General features: G+C 36.4%; 1 protein-coding gene across 3 annotated transcripts in view; it reads left to right on the top strand.

Moving 5' to 3' along the window:
• Positions 1 to 26,430, top strand: part of MAP4K3 (mitogen-activated protein kinase kinase kinase kinase 3) — a gene marked incomplete at both ends in the record, with an annotated part of 189,325 nt that overhangs the window by 24,266 nt on the left and 138,629 nt on the right. The window lies entirely within an intron of this gene.

Genomic DNA, 26,430 nt, shown 5'->3' with positions numbered 1-26,430 from the left:
ATAAAAAATAGGGCAGGAGGTATAGCTTGGAAGTAGAATGCCCCTGGGTTTTATCCTCAGTATCCCCCAAATTGAAGAAATATTTTGGCAATTAATGAAAAAGTTATTTTTTCTTTCCGTTTACTAAGCCACCTGAAATTGTCCTGCAGCTGACTGAATTATCTGCTCATTTATCCCAGTCTTTTTCTCTATTTTATTTTGCATGGTTTCTGTTGCCTTTTTTTATTGTTGTTTATCAGTCTTATGAGATTCTAGCCAGTGCGTGTTTTATTTGTTATTTTAGTTTTTGTGTATTGCTATAATTTGCATCTTTGTCATATTGTTTAACTTGCTTAATCTTTACATTCTTGAATGTGTAAAATATTGTTATAATACTCTTATAAAACTGTTATAATGTCTTTATTAATTTTATCTTGGGATCTATTTTATTGATTGACATTTCTATTTTATGGGTTGTATTCTACTTTTTAACATGTTCATGAATTTTTGTTGGATTCAAAATACTGTGATTTTTACCTTACATGCTAGGTATTTTTATATGCATGTTAGTATTCTCGAGCTTTGTTCTGTGGTACAGTGAAGTTACTTGGGAAATCTATCCTTTTGAGGATTATTTTGAAATTTAGGTTGGAAAAAGTAACTTAGAGCGTATGGTTAATTTTTCTCAATTCCAGGGCAATATTTTTCTAAGTATCCTAACTCTTAAATTTTGGTTTTATACTGGGCATGGTAATGTATGCCTGTAATCCCACTACTTGGGAGGCTGAAATAGGAGAACCACAGCAATTTACTAGAGTCTGATTCAGCAACTTACACAGAGTCTGATTCAAAATAAAATATTTATAAAAGGGCTGGGGGCATAGAACCCATAGGTACAGGGTTCAGGGTTCAGTCGCTAGTACCAAAATAAGTAAAGTTTTTCCACTCTGACTAGTCAGAATGAGAACTGTCTCCAGCCCCTTACTTAATTCTGGAAGTTGTTCTCTAACCCGCATCTAGGTGGTTCTGTTCCTCACAAGCTTGTAGCAGTCGATATCGATCTGAAATTTCCAGCTCGCAGTGGACCCTCTGCAGAGGTAGTTCCTTCCTGGGTTGCTGGCTCCTTGGTTTTCTCTGTTCCTAGCTTCATCTCAATTCCAGGAGACGATCAGGCTGTGTCTGGTTCTCCTGCCTTTGCACCAAGGCCTGGATACTCTAGGCTCTATGCTGGGGCTGTTGCAGAGCTCTGCAGATTTTGTTTTTCTCTTTCAGGGATCACTGTACTGTGCTAATTAATGTTGAATGTTCAAGGACCATTGTTTAATATACTTTGTACTTTTTCTTTTAGTGTCTTTATACCATTGTTTAAAATAGTTTGTTTTTTTTTTTTTTTTTTTTTTTTAGTTTTGTCATGTGGAGGGGTAAAGCTGATGCCTGGTACTCTTTTTTTTTTTTTTTGGCTTGTTCCCATTCTTTTGGAAGCCAAACACTTACTGTACTACTCATTAAAGAGGAAATTACAATGAAAATCACCCAGTATTTATGTGGGTGAGAAATTATCAAATTTGTGAATATAGGTAAACAGAACTTAGAGTCATAATTTATAGTTATAAATTCATTGATTATGATTAAGCATTCACCTCAAAGGATTAGAACAAGAATGAATTTATAGGCATTGGAAAGGTGGACAGGAGTTAAGAACAAGAATGAATTTATAGGCATTGGAAAGGTGGACAGGAGTTAAATGGAGGTTTTGGGTAGAGTGTGCGCTTGTGCACGCACATACCCAACCAGGGTGGTGGTACAAGCCTTTAATCCCAGTACTTGGGAGGCTAAGATAGGAGGAGTGCAGGCTCCAGGACAGCTTCAGCAATCTACTGAGACCTTGTTTCAAAGCAAAAACATAAAGCGGTAGAGGTGTACCTTGGAGGTTCAATCCCCAGTATAAAATATATACATATGGATTATGAGAATCAAAGTTGGAAATTTAAAACAATGTTAAAAAAATAAAAATGAGCTGGGTATGGTGGTGCATGCTTGTAATCCCAGTACTTGGGAGGCTGAGATAGGAGGATCATGGTTTGAGGACAGCCTCAGCTACTTAGTGAGGCCCTTTGCAACTCAGTCAGACCCTGTTTCAAAATAAAAAATAAAATAAAATAAAAATGAACCTTCAGCCATATCACCTAAAAAACAAGGCACAATTTTATATATTGGGGGGCAAAAAGGATACACCTACCTACCAATAAAACATATTTAAAAATCAGTAAGGGAATACTATGAGTAATTTATGCTAATAAGTAAAAACATAGGTGCATGAATTGTAGAGTCTGTTTGGGATATTGTTACAGTCTTCCAGAAGAGAGATGATGGTGACTTTCACTCTAGGGCACAGGGGGTGGAAACCAAAGTAAAAAGTTTGAGCAGACATTTCTAATTCTATGAATGGAGGGGTGGGGAGGGCAAAGAAGGGTTAAGGAATTAGAATGTTCTGGTTTGGGCAGTTGGAAGGTGTTGGGTGGTGGCATCATACTTGAAGAATAGCATTGTAGGGGGGCACTTTTGAAGTACACGGATCAGTGACATTTAGTTGGTTTTGTGGGTCTGGAGCTTATAGAGAAGTCTGGGTAAATTGTGTCTCCCTATGTTGCCACAGCATTGGGTTCTTGTTTTTAAACTTAACGAGCTTGTTTTGGTGAGCATACCTTTAAATGTTTTCAGAAATATAAAATACTTTCTAAAAAAAAACCAGATTAAATTCTCCCCCATATAAATATTAGATACCCAGCTAGATCTTAGATATGAGAACAAAGGTCCTACTCAGAACAGTTTCTTGTAATAAACACTACAATGTATGCTTGTAACAGGAGCTCTCAACTTTTTGGCACAGGTTTAGAGCACCACTCAGATTTCTTTGAGTGATGTGGCAGTGCCTTTGATTCAGATTCTCTAGAAGTCATTGCCAGGCTTGTCTGACCCTGCTGCTAGGGAGCTGGAGCCACCTTTTCTAGAGTATTGCTCAAGTAATTTTTATGTAACTAATTTCCTAAACTACTTAAAAATTAGCTGCTCTCTAGCCGGGCGTGGTGGCGCATGCTTGTAATCCCATGCTTGGGAGGCAGAGACAGGAGGATCGAGCAGGTTTGAAGCCAGCCGGTTTGAAGCCAGCCGCATGCGTTGGCTTAGGATACCCTGTTTCCAAATAAAAATGTAAAAATAGGTCTGGGAGTGTAGCCTGGAGGTAAAAAAAACAAAAACAAAAACAAAAACTGCTCTCCACTTATGTTAGTGACTTTTCTTAGCCTAAAGAAAACTCCCAGTCGGTCCAAAAATGGAAGCAAGATGTTTGGTTCCCATGTTTTTTTTATCATTCTACTGAGAGCCAGGTGTGGCGTATATTGGAAACAGCTTTTTGTCTTATGTTCACATTCTTTGATTGGATTTAAGGCCACAGTTGCTTACCATCTCCAGCCAGCTGGAGTTGCAGTAATCCCAGACTGACCTGTATTGAACTATTATTAATATCTTTGTCTACACCGTCAAAAGTATTTACTACTTGTTTCAAGTACTAGGGATAGAACCCAGGGGCATTCTATCACTGAGCTAAACCCCCATCCCTATTTTTTAGTCTTTATTTTGAAACAGGGTCTCACTGAGTTGCAAAGAGCCTCACTAAGTAGCTGAAGCTGTCTGGCCTCCCAAATTCTGGGATTACAAGCCTGTGCCACCAAGCCCTGCTTTGTTGATATTGACATATAAAACAACTATATTTTGAATGAGGTAAACAATGCAGCTTTTTGATACATAGTAGGACCTAAATTTTCAAAATGCAACACTTTTCTCTAGTTTAAATAGATGGCTTGAAGTTTAGCATATAAACAGGTGTGATTGCACTTATAATGTTGGATGTTTCACACAAGTATTTCTGTAATTGCAGTTATTTTAATTATCAGAGGAAATACATCATGGTTCAGTAAATTGGGAGGTGGGCAAATACTAAACAAACCATTATTTATTCATTATAGTAATGGGGGTTGAACCCAGGGTCATTCTACCCCTGAGTAACACTTCCAGCTCTATTTTATTTTTTTGTGGTACTGGGGATTGAACCCAGAGGAATTCTACCTTCGAGTTACATCACCAGCCCAGCCCAATTTCTTTCTTTCTTTCTTTCTTCTTTTCTTTTTCTTTTTCTTTTTCTTTTTTTTTTTTTTTTTTTTTTTTTTTTTTTTTGCGGTACTGCGGCTGGAACCCAGGGGCATTCAACCTCCGAGCTACACCCCTAACCCTATTTTTCATTCTTTATTTTGAAACAGGGGCTCACTGAGTTGCAAAGGGCTTAAGTAGCTGAGGCTGGCTGCCAACCATGATCCTGTCTTAGCTTCCCAAATGCTGGGATTACAAGTGTACACCACCACATCTGGTTTTTCAGTTTTATTTCTTATTTATCTCTTATTTGGAAACAGGGTCTTGCTAGCTTGATGAGAGTCTCACTACTTTTGAGGCTGCCATTGAGCCTGCAATCCTCCTGTCTCAGCCTCCTCAGTACAGGGATCACAGGCATGCACCACCACACCTGGCTCCTAGCTCTATTTTATTTTATTTATTTTTATTTTTTTCTGTTAAACTGAGAATTGAACCTATAGGCATTCTACCTTCAAGCCACACCCCCAGCCCTAGTTTTTATTCTTTATTTTGAAACAGAATCTCACTAAGTTGTGAAGGGCCTCACTAAATAGCTGAGGCAGGCCACAAACCTGTGATCCTCCTGTCTCAGCCTCCTAAGTACTAGGATTACAAGTGTGTCACCATGCCAGGTTTTATTTCCTCATTTTCTTTTTCTTTTTCTTTCTTTCTTTTTTTTTTTTTTTTTTTGGTGGTACTGGGGTTCCTGGAAGCCCTTCTACCTCCGGGCTACACTCCCAGACCTAATTTTACATTTTTATTTGGAAACAGGGTCTCCTAAGCCAGTGCGTGCGGCTGGCTTCGAACCTGCGCGATCCTCCTGTCTCTGCCTCCCAAGCGCGGGGATTACAAGCGTGCGCCACCACGCCCGGCTTATTTCCTTTATTTTCAAAATGGATCTTATTAAGTTACCATGCACTGTTGACCTTGAACTGCATTCCCTATATCTTAGCCTCAAGTACTAGAATTACAGGTGTGTACCATCACACGCAGCTCAAAATGCTGTTTTTAAATTTATTTATTATTATTATTAATTATTATTATTATTATTATTAGTAGTAGTAGTAGTAGTAGTAGTACTGGGGATGGGACCCAGGGGCATTCTACCTTGAGCTACATCTTTGGTCCTATTTTTACTTTTATTTGTGAAATAGGATCTTCCTAGGTTGATGAAAGTTTCACTTGCTGAGGCTGCCATTGAACCTGCAATCCTCCTGACTCAGCCTCCCAAGCACTGGGATTTAGATAACTATACCTTGGAAAATCTTGCTTTCTCTTCCCTAGTACCAATCCTCATCTAGTTATAATCTCCTTAGCCTACTATAGGTAACTTTTTATTTTTTATTTTAGACCTTTTTTTTTTTTTTTTTTTTGGTGGTACTGGGGTTCCTGGAAACCCTTCTACCTCCGGGCTACACTCCCAGACCTATTTTATATTTTTATTTGGAAACAGGGTCTCTTAAGCCAGCAAGGCTGGCTTTGAACCTGCGGTATCCTCCTGTCTCCGCCTTCCAAGTGCCTTCCAAGCACGGGGATTACAAGCATGTGCCACCACGCCCGGTGCTTTTAGACTTTTAAAGTACAAGCACATATTTTTATTTCCTCCTCCTTTTACTCAAAAGACATTAATTTGCACGTTGGCATTTTTGAAAAATTTAGCTCTCTGTTCATATTACTACACAAAGACCTTCCTTTTGTTTTTGTACTGCATAGTCTTTTGTGGGTATAAGCCACAGTTTCTTAGTCCCTCATTGCCAGACACTTACTTGACTGTGCTCTGCTTAATCTTCTGTTGTTACAGATAGTTTCATGTGTTATTTTATATTTATGTAGGTGCCTTGATTGTTTAGATTACTAGAAATATTTTCTAGGCAAAAGGATAAATGTATCTGAATTTTGAAAGATTATAGTTATTTTCCCATCTTACGAGTTGTAAATATTGCATTTTCACTAGTAATATATGAGTTATCCTAAGGACATCCCTTTTTCTCTAAACTTCACAAGGAAACAAATGGTCTTAGATCAGATTTTGCCAATCTGATAAGGATTATTTTCTTTCTTTTTTTTTTCGGGCCTGGGGATGGAACCCAGGGGCATTCTACCTCTGAGCTACACCCTCTGCCTTATTTTTTATTCTTTATTTTGAAACAGGGTCTCACTGAGTTGCAAAGGATCTCACTAAGTAGCTGGGGCTGTCCACGAGCCACAATCTTCAGTATGCCTTTTCAGGATTACAAGTGTGCACCACCATGCCAGGCTGGAATGTTTTCTTTTTTGTTTTCATGAGCCAGGTTAATGAGGCATTTTATGATGTTTATAAGCCATTCCTATAAGTTGTCTGTTCTATTGGATCATTATCTCTATTACACAAGTTTCTTTGTAAAAATTTTTTGAAACAGGGATCTTGCTAATTTGTTGAGGGGGAGGGTCTAAGTTGCCGAGGCTAGCCTCCAATCTGTGATCCTCCTGTCTCAGACTTTTTAGAAATTCTCTGTATGGGTTAATTTCTGGACTTTTTTGTTCTGTTCTATTGATTTATTCATTTGCCACTTCATACTTTTTAATTTTTGAGGCTTTTATAAAATATACTTTTTGTTTTCTTGTTACTCTTTTCCACAGTTTTCTTGACAACTATTGCTTATTTTCCAATAGGATCTTTAGAATCAGCCTGTGTATTTCTTGGAGGAAAAAAGTATTTCGTGCCAATTATAAGATGTAACATTTTATTTTGTTGGTTTTGAAGTGAGGCCTTTTCTTTTATATCATTTGATGTTTGAATGTGTCTATAAGAAAGACTGTTGATTTCTGTATATTTATTTTATAGCCTGCCACATACTGAATTCTCTTATGTTATCAGTAATTCTTAATACTGTTTAAAGCACATTTGAGTCGGTAAGTGATGGCTGTAAATAGGTGTGTGTATCAACATCTTGGTTGAGAGAATTATTACACTATTCATTTTTCCTGTTGCATATATATAGCATGATGAAGTCTAGCAAGTTGAAAAGTAGTCATTTATTTTGACATTAAATTTAAAGTTTTTTATTTAATGAAAAATCATCTGTGAAATCCAAACATTAAAAAACATCCAAACATTTACTGACATGTGTTGCAACTTAAGTCAAATAATGATGTCAGTGTATTTCTTTTGGAATGAATTAGTAATATATTTATAATATATCTTGTATTAGCCTCACTAAAGGTAGTACATTCCTGTGGGGTATGTATGTATGTATGTATGTATGTATCAAATATCAAGTGTAGGGAATCTATAAGGCTCCACTAATTTAACAGAATTGTGTGTGTGTGTGTGTGTGTGTGTGTGTGTGTGTGTGTGTTAATGGGTATGGAACCCAGGGGCTTTCTACCTCCAAGCCACACTCCCAGACCTATTTTATATTTTATTTGGAAACAGGGTCTCATTAAGTTACTGATAGCCTCACTAAACTGCTGAGGCTGGCTTTGAACCTGCGTGATCCTCCTGTCTCAGCCTCCCAAGTACTGGGATGACAAGTGTGAGCCACCACGCCTGGCTAGGCTCCATTAATTTAAATGTTTTCTGGCAGGTTCATATGGTACCTAATCAAGACTTCTGCATCAGGAGGCTCTGCTTTGTCCTCTGCTCTTTTATAATTAGAAATACTGGTCTCTTTTCCTTAAATAGTAAGAATGACTCTTGTCTCTTAGAGGAAGTAAAGAAAGTTGCTGTTTCTAAACTAATGTTTTTGCTAAGCTTATTTTTATCAGAAGTATTTACCTTACTATATTAAAAATTTAGGTCTAAAGCTAAAGTGCATTGTCTTGAGTAAAACATATTTGTAAAAGTTCAGAAATGTAAACCACATTGTCTTTTTTATTTTACCTAAGGGGAATCTTTACTATTGACTATTTGTAGGAAGCATTCTTGTAGTTGCTATCCCCATTTTTCTGGTACTTTAATATTTAAATATTCATGTTTTCTACATAGTGAATTTTGTATCATCCTGGCTTTTTTTCCCCCTCTGGGAATTGAACCCAAGGGCAGTCTACCTCCCAGTCCTTTATATTTTTTGTTTTGAAACAAGGTCTTGCCTAGGTTGCTGAGAGTCTCACTGCGTTGCTGAATCTATCCTCAAACCTGTAATATTCTTGTCTCAAATCCCAAGTACTGGGATTAAGGTGTGTATCACCATGAACATCCCATCTTGAATTTATACAATATGAATCTTATGTATACTGAACTTTTTCTTTTTTTCTTCAGTAATGGAGATTGAACCCAGGGAATTCTACCTCTGAGCTACAACCTTAGCCCTACTTTTTATTATTTATTTATTTATTTATTTTTGGTGGTACTGGGGATGGAACCCAGGGGCCTTCTACCTCTGGGCTACACTCTCAGACCTGTTTTATATTTTATTTGGAAACAGGGTCTCCCTCCCTCCCTGTCTGTTTGTGTGTCTCTGTCTCTTTATATTTTATTTGGAAACAGGGTCTCCCTCCCTCCCTGTCTGTTTGTGTGTCTCTGTCTCTGTGTGTGTGTGTGTGTGTGTGTGTGTGTGTGTGTGTGTGTGTCTGTCTGTCTCTCTGTCTGTCTGTCTGTCTCTCTCTTTCTCGCTCCCTCTCTCTCGGTACTAGGGTTCCTGGAAACCCTTCTACCTCCGGGCTACACTCCCAGACCTATTTTTTATATTTTTATTAGGAAACAGGGCCTCTTAAGCCAGCACGGCTGGCTTCAAACCTGCGCGTTCCTCCTGTCTCTGCCTCCCAAGTACGGGGATTACAAGTGTGTGCCACCACACCTGGCTGGAAACAGGGTCTCTTAAACCAGCTGAGGCTGGCTTCGAACCTGCGAGATCCTCCTGTCTCAGCTCCCAAGCATGTGGTATACAAGTATGCACCACCATGCCTGGCTATCCTTTATTTTGAAACAGGTTTTCACTAAGTAGTTGAGGCTGATTACGAACCTGTGATCCTCCAGTCTTCTTAGCCAAGTACTGGGTTTACAAGCATGTGCCACCATGCCTGGCTACTTCATATTTTTAAATAGGTAATATCAGTATATTTTGAAGAGTAATCCTCTTTCTGTTCCTGGCCCTGTCTTTGTCTCCCTCCCCTCCCTTTACTGAACAGATGGAAAGATTTATTTGATAAAAATGTTTTCCAAAGTTGTTTGTAATGTAGCATGTTTGAATTATTGAATGTTTAGGTAGTGAGTGTGAGAAAAGTGAAAATTGGAGTATAAACCAACAGTATAAATCAGATTTTAGTAAACAAAATTTTGTTTTGTCTCCATAGGAAATGATGCTGATATGAATGTCTATATTGGGAAAGTTATAATTACCCCTTGGTGTGCACTGGTGATTACTTCCAGGATCTCTATGAATACCACAATCTGAGGATGCTCAAGTCCCCTAGATAAAATGACATATTTGCATATAAACTGCAAGTCCTCCCATATACTTTAAATCACCCCTAGATTTCCTATAATACCTAGTACAATGTAAGTGCTCTATAAATACTTGTTAAAAGGTATTATTTAGGGAATGATGACAAGGGGAAAAAAGTACATGTTCAGTACAGTATTTTTTTTCCTCCTAGAATTTTCTTTTTTCTTTTTAAATTTTGTTATTGGTACTCTTACCATCTCTCTGTCTCTCTGTCTGTCTCTCCTTTAGCAGAATTACGGATGAAACCCAGGGGCATTCAACCAGAGCTACACCTCCAGCTCTATTTTTTATCTTTTCTTTTGAAACAGGGTTTCACTGAGTTGCATAGGGCCTCATTATGTAGCTGAGGCTGGCCACAAACTTGTGATCCTCCTGTTTCAGCCTCCCAAATGCTGGGATTATAAGTGTGTGCTACCGCTCCCTGCTCCTTCTAGTATTTTCAGTCTGCAAATGTGAAACCAATGCATACAATGAGCTGACTATAAATTTATTATTAAAAAAAAAGGCAGTGAGTTGTTAAAGACCAACTAGATGAAATTTAATAATGGATCATTTAGTTGAATCATGTTATATTTTGATCATTTTCTTTTTTAAATAAAGTAAACAAAAACTAATATTAACAGATAATGGAAAAGGCTACTTGCTATAGCCTGATTAAAACTATTAGAAGATAAAAATGTGTGTATAAAAATGTATGTTGTTTGGTAAAATCCACCTTTTATGACCTTTTATGTATGTACTCGTATAGACTTGTCAATAGCAAGCTGTCAGTTTCCACTTATTTTCTGCCCCCTGTAGGTGGGCTTAGAACATTATTATATTAGTTAGGAATTATGACTTCTTGAATAGAAACAGCATCTATCTTTTTAGTTGTTTATGTTAAACTGAGTATTGGTGTTCTAGAAAGTTGGTTGAATTCATCAGTGTATATCTGATGAAATACAGGTATTATTATCTACTCTTACACTGACTCAAATGATAGCTTCTAATTGCTATCACAGTTGAATCAATCTTTCTATTTTTGTTTCAGATATTTAGAATTAGAGAATAAAATGTTATTGTATGATTATATTTCAAAGGCACAAAATCTTGGTTAAAAGTAATATATTTATGAGCTAGGCGTGGTGACACACACTTGTAATCCCAGCATTTGGGAGGCTTAGACAGGAAGACCGCGGTTTGCAGACAGCTTCAGCTACTTAGTGAAGCCCTTTGCAACTCAGTGAGACCCTGTTTCAAAATAAAGAATGAAAAATAGGACTGAGGGTATAGCTCAGAGGTAGAATGCCCCTGGGTTCCATCCCAGTACTGCAGGAAAAGTAATATATTTAGTTTAATATCAGATCACAATGGTATCCTCCTAGACTCTTTTCCCTGAATTCCTGAATATCTAGAGAAGATCCTCTCCCAGTTATTCTTATGGCACCTTATCAGTGTCCAGCCCTATATTTATTTTTTGTCCACATTAGACTCTTCCTCCAGAGCTCAGTATAAAAAACATCTTGCATAGTGCCTGGCGCTGAATATTTATTAAGTGAGGTCATTGATGGATTTGAGCTTCTTCTTATGATTTCTCCAAAAATGAAATGTAGGCACAAATAAAGTTCAAAATTAAATCAAGGCAGTTGAGAGTGTATTTGGCATCTGCATAATGAATATTCATTTCCAAATCTTTTTTGAAAGACATATTTAGTTGTGGCTAAATGGGTGGTTTAAAGTGCATTTGGAGGAATCTATATAGCCTGAGTTCAAATTTATTAACATCTCTGAGTGCTAGTTATTTCATTTATAAGAGAAGAATAATGCCTCTACCTCACAGGGGCAATATAGAGTAAAAGAAATGAACACCGAGTTTCCGGCACATAGCTGGCACACAGCTCAGCCAGAGGCTCCTCTTTGTTGGTTCTTGCTGCTGTGGTGTCCCCAGCGTCACCAGTCATCATCATCATCCTATTCTGCTTCAGGTGAGTCAGGGACAAAACATTTTCAGATAGAAAGTTGTAAAATTATGTAAAACAAATATCTCATTGTGTTAGAGTATTACAGTATATTACTGATTATGGGTTAATATTTATTAAAGATACAAAAAGTCCATTGCTTAAGCATTATTAATTTGTTCTTGATAATTGGCAAATGTATTTTTGAAGGCTATAGGATGATTTATAAACACCAGTTGTATTTTGAGTACCTACAGTATTCACACACATATAAGAGATTGCTGTGCTTTTTAAAAATTTTTTATTGGTGCATTGTAGTCTTACATCTTAATGGATGGAGTACAGGATGGTAGAGGCTGCTTCCTACCAGGGTTTCTTACTAGATTGGTGGAAGTGGGGGGAAAAATCACTGGCAGAGCCTGGTGTCAGCACTGCGGGATTGTCAGAGGGATGGACTGTGATCTGAAATGAGTGTTCTGGCAAAGTCATATAATCCTTCTGTTACTCTCACGAGTTGTTGTTGCCTTCAAATATTAAATCTTTAAATATGCTTACTTTAAAATGCCAGGATTACTGACAGAAATACATGAGATTTAGCAGTTACATTTCCTTATATCAGTCTTATTCCTTTTTAATTAGAAGTCTTAGGAACATTCTCTGATGTTTTTATGGAAACCCATAAAACTGAAATCTGGGCTTTTAGTTGGCTTTCTGCCTGATAGGGCCCTGGTTAAAGCTTTCAGAGATTCAGAATCTGCCAGTACTTTTAATCATTTAACTCGAATTTTAGATAAACTACATCACCAGTTTCTCCTGTCAGTTTTTTATGTTGTATATACATTGGTGTACTGTTTTTAAATTAGCACATATTTCATACAGTTTTGTGGGATTTTTTTGGTCCCTAATATAATGCATATTTAAAATAAATAAAACACCACAAAAGTAAGTCTCCTCTTCCACCATTTCTATTCCCATTACCTATATCTAAGCACTGGTCTGTCCCTCTCTCCCTCCATTCCTTCCTCCATTCCTTTCTTCCAGAATTGAACCCAGGGGCATTTTACTTCTGAGCTATATACTTCTGAGCTATATACCCCAGCCTTTTTTTTTTTTTTTTTTTTTTTTTTTTTTGGCGGTACTGGGGATGGAACCCTGGGGCATTCAACCTCAGAGCGACACCCCCTGCCCTATTTTTTATTCTTTATTTTGAAACAGAGTTTCACTAAGTTGCAGAGAGATTCACTAAGTAGCTGAGGCTGTCTGCAAACCTCAATCCTCTGAACCTCAGTCTTGTGGTCCCAGCCTCCCAAATGCTGGGATTACAAGCCTGCGCCACCACGCCCAGCTCTCCAGCCCTATTTTTTATTCTTTATTTTGAAACAGGGTCCCACTAAGTTGTAGAGGGCCATACTAAGCTGAGGCTGGCCTTGAACTAACTTGTGATCCGTAGCATCCCAAGTATTGGAATTACAGTGCTTCCATGCCTGCTTGTTTTTAACACTATATCATTCTGTAACTTGGTATTCTACTTCCATTCCATACTAAAGAAATCTCATTATGTCAGTATATAAGGTTCTAATTCTTACGATATCCCATTGTAATCATGGACATTTAGGTTGTTCCTAGCTTTATTATAAATATTTTAACAGATATTAATATATACATATCTTTGTACAGTTTCTACAATAGAATAGATTATACCTGACATTGCTGAGGCCAAAGGTATGTGTTGTACAATGATGATACTAAAAATTGATCTTTAAAAAGTTATTATTCCAGTTTATATTTCTATCATGAACATATGATATCCAATTTTTCATTTTTTCCACTCATTAATGTTCTCCGTTTATTAGAATTTTGCCAAATTAGTAGACCATAAAATGTATTTTAATGTTTTAACTTATTTGTATTTCTTCTATACACTTATTTCTTCTATACACTTATTTATTTAGTCTTCTATACACTTCTATACATTTATTTATCCATTTTCTACTTAGTTATTTTGCCACTTGGAATTCTTAATTCACATGTTGCTTTTTTTTCCTCTGTAATTTATGAGTTCTCATGAAAGTCTTTCCATGATTATAAAAATGCAGAATATTTTGTCTTTAAATTTATCTTAAAACATCTGAAATTTTGTGTATGGCCTGAGATAGGTGTCTAGCTTCCCTACCCTGTTGCACCACACCAGCTGTTCTAAAAGTCTTTTATTATGGTATGCTCAATTTGGATGCCATTGATCTGTTTTGTCTATTCCTGTGCCAAAAACACTTTCCATTGACTGCATCTTTTTAGTATGTTTGATACTTTGTTGTTTGAAAACTGTCCCTTGGTTAATCTGATACATTTTCGCTTCCAGATGTGTCTTAGAAGGCTCTTTGTATGTTTTTTTTTTTCAAGAAAACATGCAATTTATGTAATGGGGTGTCATGCCCTTAACTCTGGCTGTTTGTGAACTATGATTTTGCCGGCTCAGGTACTCCATGCTTGTATGGCAAAGCTTCCACCATGCCATCATCATAGACTGCTTCCTTCCTATGATTGTCATCACTGGCGGTCTCTGCCTCCTGCCTTTGCTTTCTGCCACTCTCTGTTCTCTTAGCTGTTTAATTCTCCCTGTCTGTTCTCACCAGCACATCAACTTTGCTTCTTTGCCTCTGCTCTTCAGCTTTTGTGTGCAGCAGTTAACCTTCTGTAGCTCTTAACTGGCCAACCAGAATGGAAGCAAATAGTTGTGGGTGCAATAGGTCATGATCTTAGGTTTCTGATCATGAGCACTTTCACTGTTGCTGGCTGCTAGAGTGCATTGCACATATTCCAAGCAAACTTCATTGTTTTGGTCATGCTTTTGGACCTAGTATTTCATTTGCTCTGTTTTACTAAAAAGTAAGATATTATTGAATAATGCTGTAATACTGTATTTCTGTCATGTACAGTTGAGATAACATAGTTATTTTTGCCACTCTTGCTCCCAACTTTTCTGCTTAGTTTTTAAATGTTGTATTAGGATATATGCCAACATAATCAGAACATGTTCTGAATTCACTGGTCACATACCATAGGTCTCTGCTCTTGGATAACTATTTCACATATGTCTGTATTTCTAAAATATAAAAAGATGGTTGTTTACATTATAAAATGATTGTTCTACATAAACATTTATGAGACATTTAATTATGAAGTTCCTACTTGATTTTAGATGTTCCTTTTTTCTTTCACAGTATAGAATTACTATTTTCCTGAACACTTATAGTCCATTTTAATTGGATTTATGTATATTTCTTAATATTTTTCAGTTTATCCTATATTTTGAGAGGCACTCTATTTATTTAACACAGTGGAAAACAAAAGGTACAAAAATTCCACTCTGAGTTTTAGATACACATTGAAATTATCTAAACTTTTAAATAAAATAATTGGGAAAATGAAAACATCTCTATTTAGGAAAAATATAACATTGCAACAAATGCAATAAGCAATTACCTACCGTGCTGTAGGTCTAAAGTAAAATTGTGTGCATTTATGTATGGGTATGATTAACAGTAGAATAATAGTTGATACATACTGAAACAGTGCAATATATATGTATACAACTGATAATTGATATTCCTGTACTTTTGTTTGTTTTCTGTGAGATGTCCACTTTACAATTTTATAAAATAGTTTTTAAGAGACCAGAATTGTGATTTTACAGATAATTGTACAAGTTTCTGAAACTTTGGGAGGGGGAATTATTTTCAAAACTTTGGGAAGAGGAATTAGCAGTGTCCTAGGGTGATAGAAATTCCTTGCCCAGCTTTCCTATTTAAGACTTTGAAGCACTGTGCAGGGTTATCATGAGAAACCGCGAGTTACCTCATCAAAATGTGGTACTTTAGAAGTCTTTTTGAGAACCAGTGAGATCAGTTCAGTCCTGTTGAGATCTAGGTCTCTAGCTGTTGTAGCGCCTGTCTAGTCTTATCATTGGCCTTGTAACCAAATTGTCCCTCATATGTTCTCTGAACGGATCCTCTATCCGTGCATTCTCTTTTTAAGATCTGTTCTTTTTCCGCCCACCTGGCCAAACTTTTATAATTTTTCTGAGAATGCGGTATCTTGGTATTAGGCAGTTGGAGTGAGCTCAGGTCCAGCAATGATGGAGACAAATGGTCCTACTCCATAATGGTCCTTCCTTTGAGGACTCTTCTGGATGAAAAGTTCAGCAGAAACATAACTATTTATTTAGCAAACAATGTGGTCCTTGTCAGTTTTTGCTGTGGAGAACCACAATCTGGAATAAAGTAGAATTTTAGCCATTTATCTCCACCACCATTAAATTACCTTAGTTCAGGCCACCTTCATTTCAGGCTTGCTCTAGAGCAGCGTGTCCTTAAAAAGTCCTACTGCCTTTCCCTAACCCCTCTTGAGGTTGACCCTGAGACTGAAGTAAAAGCCCAGCAATAACAGAAGCAAAAAAGATGCTATCGTTGAAGGATGTTGGAAACAGGAGAAATATGAGGGAAAAAAGTGGTATTACTCGTATTGGTTATGCTCTTGTAATAGGTAAATATTTGGTTAAGGAAAAAAAAGTAATAAAAGAATTTATGTAATATAAAACAAAACACGTTTTTTGGTATTAGGGATTAAGCCTAGAGGCATTCAACCTCTGAGCTACATTGCCAGCCTTTTTTATTTTTTATTTTGAAACAGGGTCTCATTTATCTGAATTTCCTTTTGTTATTTTTCTCTCTAGCTTCTACATATGTGAGGAAACATTCAACTCTTGATTTTCTGTGATTGGCTGATCTCACTTAGAGAATAAATCCCCCCATTTTTCTGCAAATGACAACATTTTCTTCTTTATGGCTGAATAAAAGTCTTTTGTGTGAATATACATTTTTATAATCCATCTGTCTTTTGATGGGCACCTAGGCTGGTTCCATGGTTTGACTAGTGTGATGGTGCTGCTATAAACACAGATATGCATATGTCACTATACTATTCTGACTTTCTTTTGGAAAGGTTACTATAAGTACTAAGTTTTATGACATACATTTGAAGGATAGCTATAGTAATTACTACTCCCCCCCCCCCCATTTATCTGCAGGGAATGTTCCTACACACCTGCCTATGGATGCCTAAATCTTCAGATAGTATTGAACTCTACTTTTTCCTAGATGTACATGTTTATAAAATAGGCAAAAGCCAGGAGTGGTGCCCTATAATCCCAGTGCTTGAGAGATGGAGACAGGAGGATCGCAGGTTCATGGCATCAACAACTTAGTGAGCCTCTGCTTCAAAATAAAAACTAAAATAGGCCTGGGGGTGTGGCTCAGAGATAGAATACCCCTGGGTTCAATCCTTAGTAACACGCACACATGCATGCATGCACAGTAAGAGATGAACAATAACCAATAAAATAGAGTAATTATAATATACTGTAATGAAAGCTATTTAAAATTCATGAATTGATTGATTATTATTCTCTGTTCAGAGCTTGCCACAGGTAACTGAAACCATGGATAAGATGAAGACTAATATCTTCTTTGTAAGGTTGATATTACCTAAAATGAAAGGCTTCTAAGGAGATAAAGATTTTAGTAGATAGGGTATTTTGTGTGTTTAAATAATAATAGACTAATGGATCACCAGTTATTTGCATAAATAAATATTCAATTTATTTTAACATATTTGCCTCAGTTTTCAAAGTATTATTTTTATTCACTATATTTAGAAGTAAAGCCCTCGGTGATCACACTTGCTTATCAGTTTCTCTAACCTAGAGCAAAATAGCAGGTGGAGGTGGCTCCAAGTATCACACTGACAGGAAGAAGTAACTACTACTGTCTACCTGATGAGAGAGGAAGGAAACCAAACCCTTCAAATTAGATAAGCAGAACAGCTGAGCTTGGAGAAGTGGTTCTAACCTTTGGCTTGTGGACACCTTTGAGGAATCTGACTGACGCTGTAATCTTTCTTCTCAGAATGTGTAACTATATGAGTTTTGTTTTTCAGTTCCGGGGCATTCTTGAGTTCACTGAGGCTCACCCTGGGCCCCAGGTTAAAAGCCCATGCTATAATATAGGGAGAAGTACCATTACATCTTCAGTAGCCTTTAAGACCATCACTCTAGGACAGTTTATCAATGATAGATATAATTGGAAATAATCTATTTATATAATTTATAATATTATAATTTATAATATATAATTTATAATATTATAATCTATTTATATAATTTATATAATCTATTTATATAATATATAAATATATTATATTTATATAATTAGATATAAATAATCTATCTATATAATTAGAAATAATCTATTTGAAATAATCTATTTGTACACAATAAATAGTGTACTTTTTTGAATTAATCTACATTTTCATTTAAAAATTTTTCTATTATTTGAAAAAGTCAACCTTCATTCCTAGGGATACTGGGTAGTGAGGTGTTACTCTGCATTCTCATTTAATAAACATTACATTCCATACCCTGGAGCCTTTTAAACTAGTAAGATAATGAGTATCTCTTTCCAACTTTATGCTTGGAGGTTCCACATTGGTTGGAAGGTTGTGATCTCCTGTGTTGGGAGTGTTTGCACCATTAAAATGCTACAAATCAAGACTGGTTCTACCCTCATTCTCCCAAGATGGATTTTATTTTATTTTTTATTTATATATTTTTTTGCAGATCTGGGGATGGAACCCAGAGGCACTTGACCTCTGAGCTACACCCTCTACCCAATTTTTTATTCTTTATTTTGAAACAGGGTCTCACTGAGTTGCAAAGGGCCTCACTAAGTAGCTGAGGCTGTCCGTGAACCTTGATGCTCTGGTCTCAGCCTCCCGAATGCTGGGATTATAAGCGTGCGCCACCATGCCCGGCTTCCAAGCTGGATTTTAAACATGCCCCAGCACATAGTTGCTCATTTAGCGAAAAGTTTTTGAGCACCTGTTATGTTCCAGGCACTGTTCATGATGCCAAGGAGGTAGTAGTAGTTTATTTAACTGAATACATTTATCTAAACCCTAAATTTGCCAGTAAGTTGGATGAAGAAGTGGAGTCTACTTACTTAAAAAATGATGGGAGATACAGAGTCAAATAGAAGTAAACAATATTCTTTACTGCAGAACCTACAGAATCTTTTAATGTACTGCTGTGCATGGTTAATCTCTAGAAAAAGAAAGTGGCATGTATTTTCTTTAGTACTTTTTAACCAAAATCTCCTCCTTGAATATATTTAACAAATATATTTAATAAAAGTCATTACTTGAGGGATCTAGTTCATAGTATGGGCAGAATTTCTGAAAGCAGACTTTCCCACCATTTTTATAGGCAATTGATTTCTAGGTTTGGGGTTGAATGATTTTACTGATTGTGTCTTGAACTATTCTGTTGTATTTTCATTTCCAGTGTTTAAAAGAAAAAGCATTTTACATGATGGGAAAGTACTGTTCTGCTTATGGTTTTATTAATTGTAGAAAAGATCTTTTCTATCTAATCTACAATTTGTGATTGGAAACAATGATATGTGTGTATGATTTTTGCACATTATATAATCTTTGCCATTAGATTTCTCCTTAACCCTGGGCATCTCTTCCTCTAGAGCCTTCCTTTGTGATCTCTTAAATCTCGTTATTTATCATTTCATTCTTCATTATTAGGCTAAAGTCTATGCATGCGCGTGCGTGCATGCGTATGTCACTGGTTGAGCCCAGGGACATTCTTCCTTCTAGCTACATCCCCAACTCTTACTTTTATTTGAAAACAGGGTCTTGCTAGGTTGGTGCAAATCTCACTGCTTGCTGAGGCTGTCCTCGAACCTGTAATTCTCCTTTCTCAGACACCCAAGTACCAGGCTTACAAGTGTGTACCATCCTGGCTAAAACTTCAGATCTTTTTCTTTGTTTCATTTATTTATTTATTTATTTATTTTTGCCATACTGGGGATTGAACCCAAGGGCATTCTACCTCCAAGCTACATCCCCCAATGCTATTTTTTATTCTATGTTTTTGAAACAAGATCTCACTAAGTTTCAGAGGCCTCACTACGTAGCGGAGGCTGGTTGTGAAGCTGTGATCTGCCTGTCTCAGCCTTCCAAGTACTGATTACAAGTGTGTGCCATCACACCTGGCCCTAAAGTCTTTTCAAAGTGGTTGAATCAGTCACCTGGGTGCTGTTAAAATTTATCAGTCCTATTGCTTGCCTCAGATCTACTGATTTAGGATCTATATGTGTGGATCTGGAAATTAAGAATCTGTGAGTTAAAGTAGATGTACAAGTGATTTTTATCAAGTTAATTTCCATACTGAATTATTTATTCAGTATAAATAAAAAGCTCACAATTTTGGAGACTGAAAATCCAATACTGGGTAGTGTTATTGGTTTGGCTGCTAGTGATGTCCTAACAACATTATGGCAATGGAAGTCAATGAACCTGGGATCCTGTAATTCCTTCTTAGGGCACACCCCCAGTGACCCAGGAGCCTTCCACTCTGCCCCACTTCTTCAAGGTTCACACCACCTCCCAGTACCACTCTCTCATGTTCCTGGGGACTAAGACTCCAACACATGAACTTTTAGGGGGACATATTCAGACCTATCCAAACCGTAACATTAATATTGGCATTTGGTCAGTACTGTCATTGTGTGGCTCTCTGTAGGCACAGTAGGACATTTTAAATACTTGCTTCTACTTTCCAAAGCCATTATCATCACCAGTAATTGGGACAACTTGTAATGTCCTCTACATTTCTAAACAAACCCCATTTCTACCATTTGGGAGTGATATCCTACTCCTAGTCTTATTTACTTACTGACACACACATATATATTTATTTACATACACATATGTTTTAGATTTTTGCATATATATTTTACTTATATATTTATTTATACACACATATTTGGATTTCTTTTTTTGGCTGTACTAGGGATGGAACCCAGGGACAGTCTACCTCTAAGCTATATGCCCAGCCCTATTTTTTATCCTTTATTTTGAAACAGGGTCTCGCTAAGTTGCACAGGGTCTCACTAAGTTATTGAGGCTGACCACAAACCTGTGATCCTCTTGTCTCAGCCTCCCAAATACTGCTTGCTTATATTATGAAACAGGGTCACTAAGTTCCTGAGGCTGCCCTTGAACCTGCGATACTATCCTTCTGTTTCAGTGTCTTATAAGTAATGGGATTACAGTGTGTGTAACCACACCCAGCAAGAGTACTTTTATTATTCTATAAGTTACTCTTTATAACTTAGTATATACACCTAATCTAAGATTCAAAATTATTTACTAACTCTGCCTACTTCCCAAACAGTGCAAGGTCCTTGGAGTAATTTGACCTTCCCATTTTCGTGACATTTTGTTCAATATTTGAATCTAGCTTTTAAAGAAATTTCATAAATTGGACGTATTATTGTTTTCTATAGTCATCAGCATTTGTTTATATCCAGCCAAGATTGCCATTTCTATTGATATTTCTTGCTTTTTTTATTTTCTTTTTGGTACTAGGGGTGGAACCCAGAGGCTTTCTACCTCTGGGCTATACTTCCAGACCTATTTTATATTTTATTTGGAAACAGAGTCTCACTGAGTTGCTGAGAGTCTCACTAAGTAGCTAAGGCTGGCTTCGAACCTGTGCGACCCTCCTGTCTCAGCCTCCCAAGCGCGGGGATTACAAGTATGCGCCACCACGCCCGGCTTATTTCTTGCATTTTATACTTTTATTTGAGCCTGTTTTATCCTTAAAATTTTGCATTATTGCACATCTTTTGGTGTTAAACTCTTCTTTTGTTAGAAAGTGTTTTTTTTTTTGCCTGATTTCTTAAATGTTGTACTTAAGAATATAATTTTTAGATTGATGCAGTTTTTCTTAGTACAGTATTATTATGTAGTCCTGGATTTTATTGCTGTGAGAAATGTAATTGCTGTGCCTTTGTGGATAAACTGAGTTCTTTTCTTCAACTGCTTTTAAAGATTGTCTTTAGTGCTTTGCAGTTTCATATGGTGTGTCTAGATGTGGATTTCTTTTTATTTATTCTCTTTGGGACTTGTGTCTTCTGAATCTGAGGTTTTAATGTCTTCTATCCATTCTTAATTATCTCTCGTGTGTGTGTGTGTGTGTGTGTGTGTGTGTGTGTGTGTGTGTGTGTGTGGTGGAACTGGGGTTCCTGGAAACTCTTCTACCTCCGGGCTACACTCCCAGACCTATTTTATACTTTTTTATTTGGAAACGGTCTTTTAAGCCAGCGAGACTGGCTTCGAACCTGAGCGATCCTCCTCTCCAAGCGCGGGGATTACAAGTGTGTGCCACCATGCTCGGCCTTAATTATCTCTTGAAATACTGATTCTTCATTCTTTCTTGTGAAACTTGAGTTGGATGTATTATAGATCTTTTTATTCTACTCTTCATGTTCTTTAATTTCTTGTATTTTCTTTTGTCTTTTTGCTGTTTCAGGTTTGTCTCTTAAATGAGTAATTCTTTGTGTCAAGGGTTATATTTTTTTTTATTTCCAGAAATTCTGTTCCATTCTTTTTGTTCTCTCTGCCAGGTCATTTTTATTGAGCTCTTGTTTCTGGCCTGTGTTCTTTTATATCTGTAAATGTAAAGCATACTTGTTGTAACTTTATATGATTATTCCAAAATTTTAAGTTTTGCATATTTAATTTTGTTTTACATTGCTTTTGCTGCTCTGGTGGTTTGTTTTCTATATTTGGCTAAATGTTAGTATTTAGGAATCTCCTGGAATATAAGATGAAGATATGTTCTCTCTGGCAAAGTTACTTTTGTTTTTGGCACATCTCACCAATCCAAAAACTAATTTCATGGTTTGAAACTTCTGGACCTCGCAGAAAGTGTAAAATTTTAACCCTGTACTCAATCAAGGTTAGGCTTATAATTAAGAAATCCAGAAGAATTACAAAGATGTGATATAGAGAAGTTGCTTTTTATTCATTCTCTTGTCATTAGAGTCCTTTTCTTATATCTACCTATTCTCTGAGAGGTGAGGCCTTTCACAGGCATTGTGGTTTTATACAGTAATCTCAATTCCAACTCTCACCATATCTAATAAAAATCAAAATTTAAGTCTCTAGATTCCAAGTTTAAGCTAAGGTCTATCTTTAGTTTTAGTTTACCACTCTGATTTTATTCAGTATTTCGTCAGCATATTCATTCACTCATGAATGCATGCGGTACTAGAGATTGAACCCAGGGCCTCACATGTGCTAGGCAAGCTCTCTACCACTGCTACACCCCTAGCCCACCAGATATTTTTTGAGCTCAATACTGTATTCTTTGTTTGGCCACTTGTGGATATTTTTTTCTTTTCAGCCATGCATGTTGAAGAGTGTTCATTTTATCTTGTCTCTTAGTATCTAGGTACTGAGAGAGTATTTCATATCTAATTTATTTCCAAAAGCAAGACCTTAAGTGATTTTTATTACTGTTTTTTTTAGTATACCCTGGAGTGTAAGCACCATTGGGCTAAGAATGCTGCTGCTGTTGCTTCTGTAGTAGAAAGTTAGAATTTGGTTACCTGGTTCCTTATTATTTTCCACACTTAAGGCCACTGTTAAATTTTATCCATATTATTAACATTTGTGATCTTCCAGTTACTTTTTTTTTTTTTTTTTGGTAGTACTTGGAATGAACCAGGGACATTTTCTACCTCTGTGTGTTACACGCCTATTCCTATTTTTATTTTGACACATAGTCTTACTAAGTTGCTAAGAGCCTAAGTTTCTGAGACTAGCTGTGATCCTCCTGTGTCATCCTCCCAAGTACTGGGATTACAAGTGTGTACCACCATGTCTGACCCAGTTACCATTTAAAAGTGTTGTTGATATGGGAAAAGTTCATTTTGAATTTAAAAACTCAGAATAAAGCTTTGAAGTAGAAGTTACTGATATGTTTTGGAACTGCCTGTGCTCTTTTATCATTCCCAGATTATTTTTCATGTTTGTGTCCAATCATTATCTGCTAAGTGCATTTTTTTTAAAGTTAGTATGATCGTCTCAATCTATTTTTCTCTTTTCTGAAATTTATTTAGCCCTAGAAACGTAGATCTTTAATTATCTGGTTTCAAGAAACAAGGAACCATTCAAATTAATTCAAGAAGAGAGGCTATGCAAAGATAGATATGATGTGGAATTGGAAAATTGTAAGAAACTCAAGGCAGCTTGGAGATCTGTTTTCACCTCTTTTATTTTTCTGTGCATCTGTTCTCTGTTCTTGATTGATTGTCTCTTCCTTGTATCTTTTCAGTTTCAGCATCACTTAAAGCCTGCTGGCTGTGACACTGGCACAATTTTATAGCATCATTTCATATAGAATTGCATTGCATGGTGGTACTATATATCTCAGTATTTCTAGCTTCAAACTTCTTAGAACAGTGCTATCTAAAACAGTTGTTACTAGCCTTATGTGCCTATTTAAATCACAACTAAAATAATATATAGAATCTATATGCTGATAACTATAAAACATTGATGAAAGATATCAGGGGAGACCTGATACTAGTGTTTATGGATTTTAAGATCTGTACAATAAAGATGATCTCTACAAATTGGTCTATAGATTAACTGCATTTTCTTTAAAAAATCCCAGCAGGACTTCTTTTGTGTGAATATAGACAAATGGAATCTAAAATTCACATGGAAAGGCAAAGGCCCTGGAATAGCCAAAACTATTTTGAAAAAGAAAAAATTGGAAGAATCATATAGTACCTGATTTTTAAGACTTATTCCAGCTATACTAATCAAAATTGTATGGTATTGATATGGGACAGACACAAGATCAGCGGGTCAGTATAAATAATGTAGCATCCAGGAATAAGCCACATAAATACAGCAAATTGACTTTTGTAGAGGTGAGAGGCAATTCAATGGAGGGAGGGTTGTCTTTTTAATAACTGGTATTGCAACATTCAGATATGTATACAAAACCCAAAATGAATCTCAACCTAAACTTTACATCTTAAATATGAAATAACTCAAAATATGTCATAAATCTAAATGTAAAACTGAAACCTTTGAGATAAAACATAGGAGAAAATATTTGTGATACAGAATTTAAAAAGAAGTCTTGGGCATGACACTAAAATGATAATCCATAAAAGAAAACTGGAGATAGATTGGACTTAACCAAAAGAACGTTTGCTTGTGTATTATTGGTCTGCTAGGGCTGCCATAACAAAATACCAGACTGTGGGACAGCTTGACCCAGTAAGTCCCAAGTTTTCAGTTCTGTAAATATTTCAGTGAAATATAATACCTGAGGTGAGCCGTATGATCTCCATATCAGCTATTCAACTCTGCTATTATATTGTGAAAGCAGCTATAAACAGTACTTGAACAAATGAACATGGCTTTATACTAGTAAAACTTTATTTATAAAAACAGGCATGTTTGCTGATCCTTACTAAAGAAAATCTGTCTTATTTTCTATTTTCCTGTTGGCTCAGGACTCACTGGTAGATTAATCTTGCAATTTATAATCCACATCAAATGAAATTTGAATTATTTGAGATTGAAAATGGGTTCTATTAATAGTAATGTTCAGGTAGTTAAGCATAAAGTAGGAGTGCCCTGGGCAAACCATGTCACCATACCATTCTTCCTGTGGTTTGCTTTGTGGCGGGCTCATACCTAGTCCAGTTAACTGTGGAAAAGCAAACATAAGACTAGTCCTTCAGCAGTGAGTGTGGGTTACCATTTTCCTCTGAAAGGAAGTATTTTATGGGAGGCACCCTGAGGCTTGGCCTTCCAGTACACTCAAAATAGTCTATAAGCCTTGAGTCATACTTTTCTTTCTTTCTTTTTCTCATTTCTTTTCCATGGTGTAATCCATTCTGCCTCCCAAGCTTCTTCATAAGTGGTATTACCATCATGAAGCCATCCATAAAACTCTTTTCATACCTAGTAAGTTGGTAGTTAACATTTTATAAAACTCAGTGACACAGTGCTTTACAGTAGGTCCTCAAACCTGACTGTTTGATCACAAGCATCACAGTAGCTTTAAATACAGATTCCTAAGTACCATTCTAAATCTGTTGGTTCGAAGTTAGTGCTAGTGTTTTGTTGTTTTGTATTTAATCTCCTTAGATGGTTTTATATAACCTGCCAGTTGGTTCAGTATTTAGAATATATTATGTAAACATTGATTTAGCATTAGAAGGAAACTTAGAAATAGTCTATTTTCACCTTCTTATTTTTAAATTGGAGACAGAGTGGCCAGGAAGAAGATACAGGGAAATTACTTGCTCATATCCCATTGCTTGTTACTGGCAGAGCATTATTAAATTTTGCATTTTTAAATTCTGGTTTCAGAACTTTTCATGTTTGCATTGAATATCTTTGTAAATCTCAGGGTGTTCAACACATAGTAGTAGATGCTTGTTTTTTTGTTCAACACATAGTAGTAGATGCTTGTTTTTTTGTTTGGGTTTGTTTGTTTTTGCTGTTAATGACTGCCTTTAACTCACTTTATATAGTGTCTAGTCTACTTTTTGGTTCATAATATTTGTTTCTTGATTATGTTGCTTACCTCCAGCCCCACATGAAAAGGAACACTTTCTCTCTATTTTTTTTTCCAGTACTAGGAATGGAATTTAGGGGAATTCTACCTCCAAACTACAGCCCTAGCCCTATTTTTATCCTTTTTATTATTTTGAAACAGGCTCTCACTGAGTTGCAAAGGGCCTCACTAAATAGCTGAGGCTGTCCATGAACCACAATCCTCCTGTCGCAGCCTCCCAAATGCTGAGATTACAAGCATGCACCACCAAGCCCGGCTAGAAATTCTTTTCTGATAGTTGAAAATAATTCAGCAATCAGTGTGGAATCGTCTCAGAAAAATCCTTTCCCAAACTAGTTCTAATCTGAATGGCCTCCAGAGGCAAACCAAACCTAACTGAATT

This window comes from Muscardinus avellanarius (assembly GCF_963383645.1).
Source record: "Muscardinus avellanarius genome assembly, chromosome: 15".
NCBI lineage: Eukaryota > Metazoa > Chordata > Mammalia > Rodentia > Gliridae > Muscardinus > Muscardinus avellanarius.
Note: the sequence above shows the minus strand (reverse complement) of the source record. Positions and strands in the feature narration are given on the sequence as shown.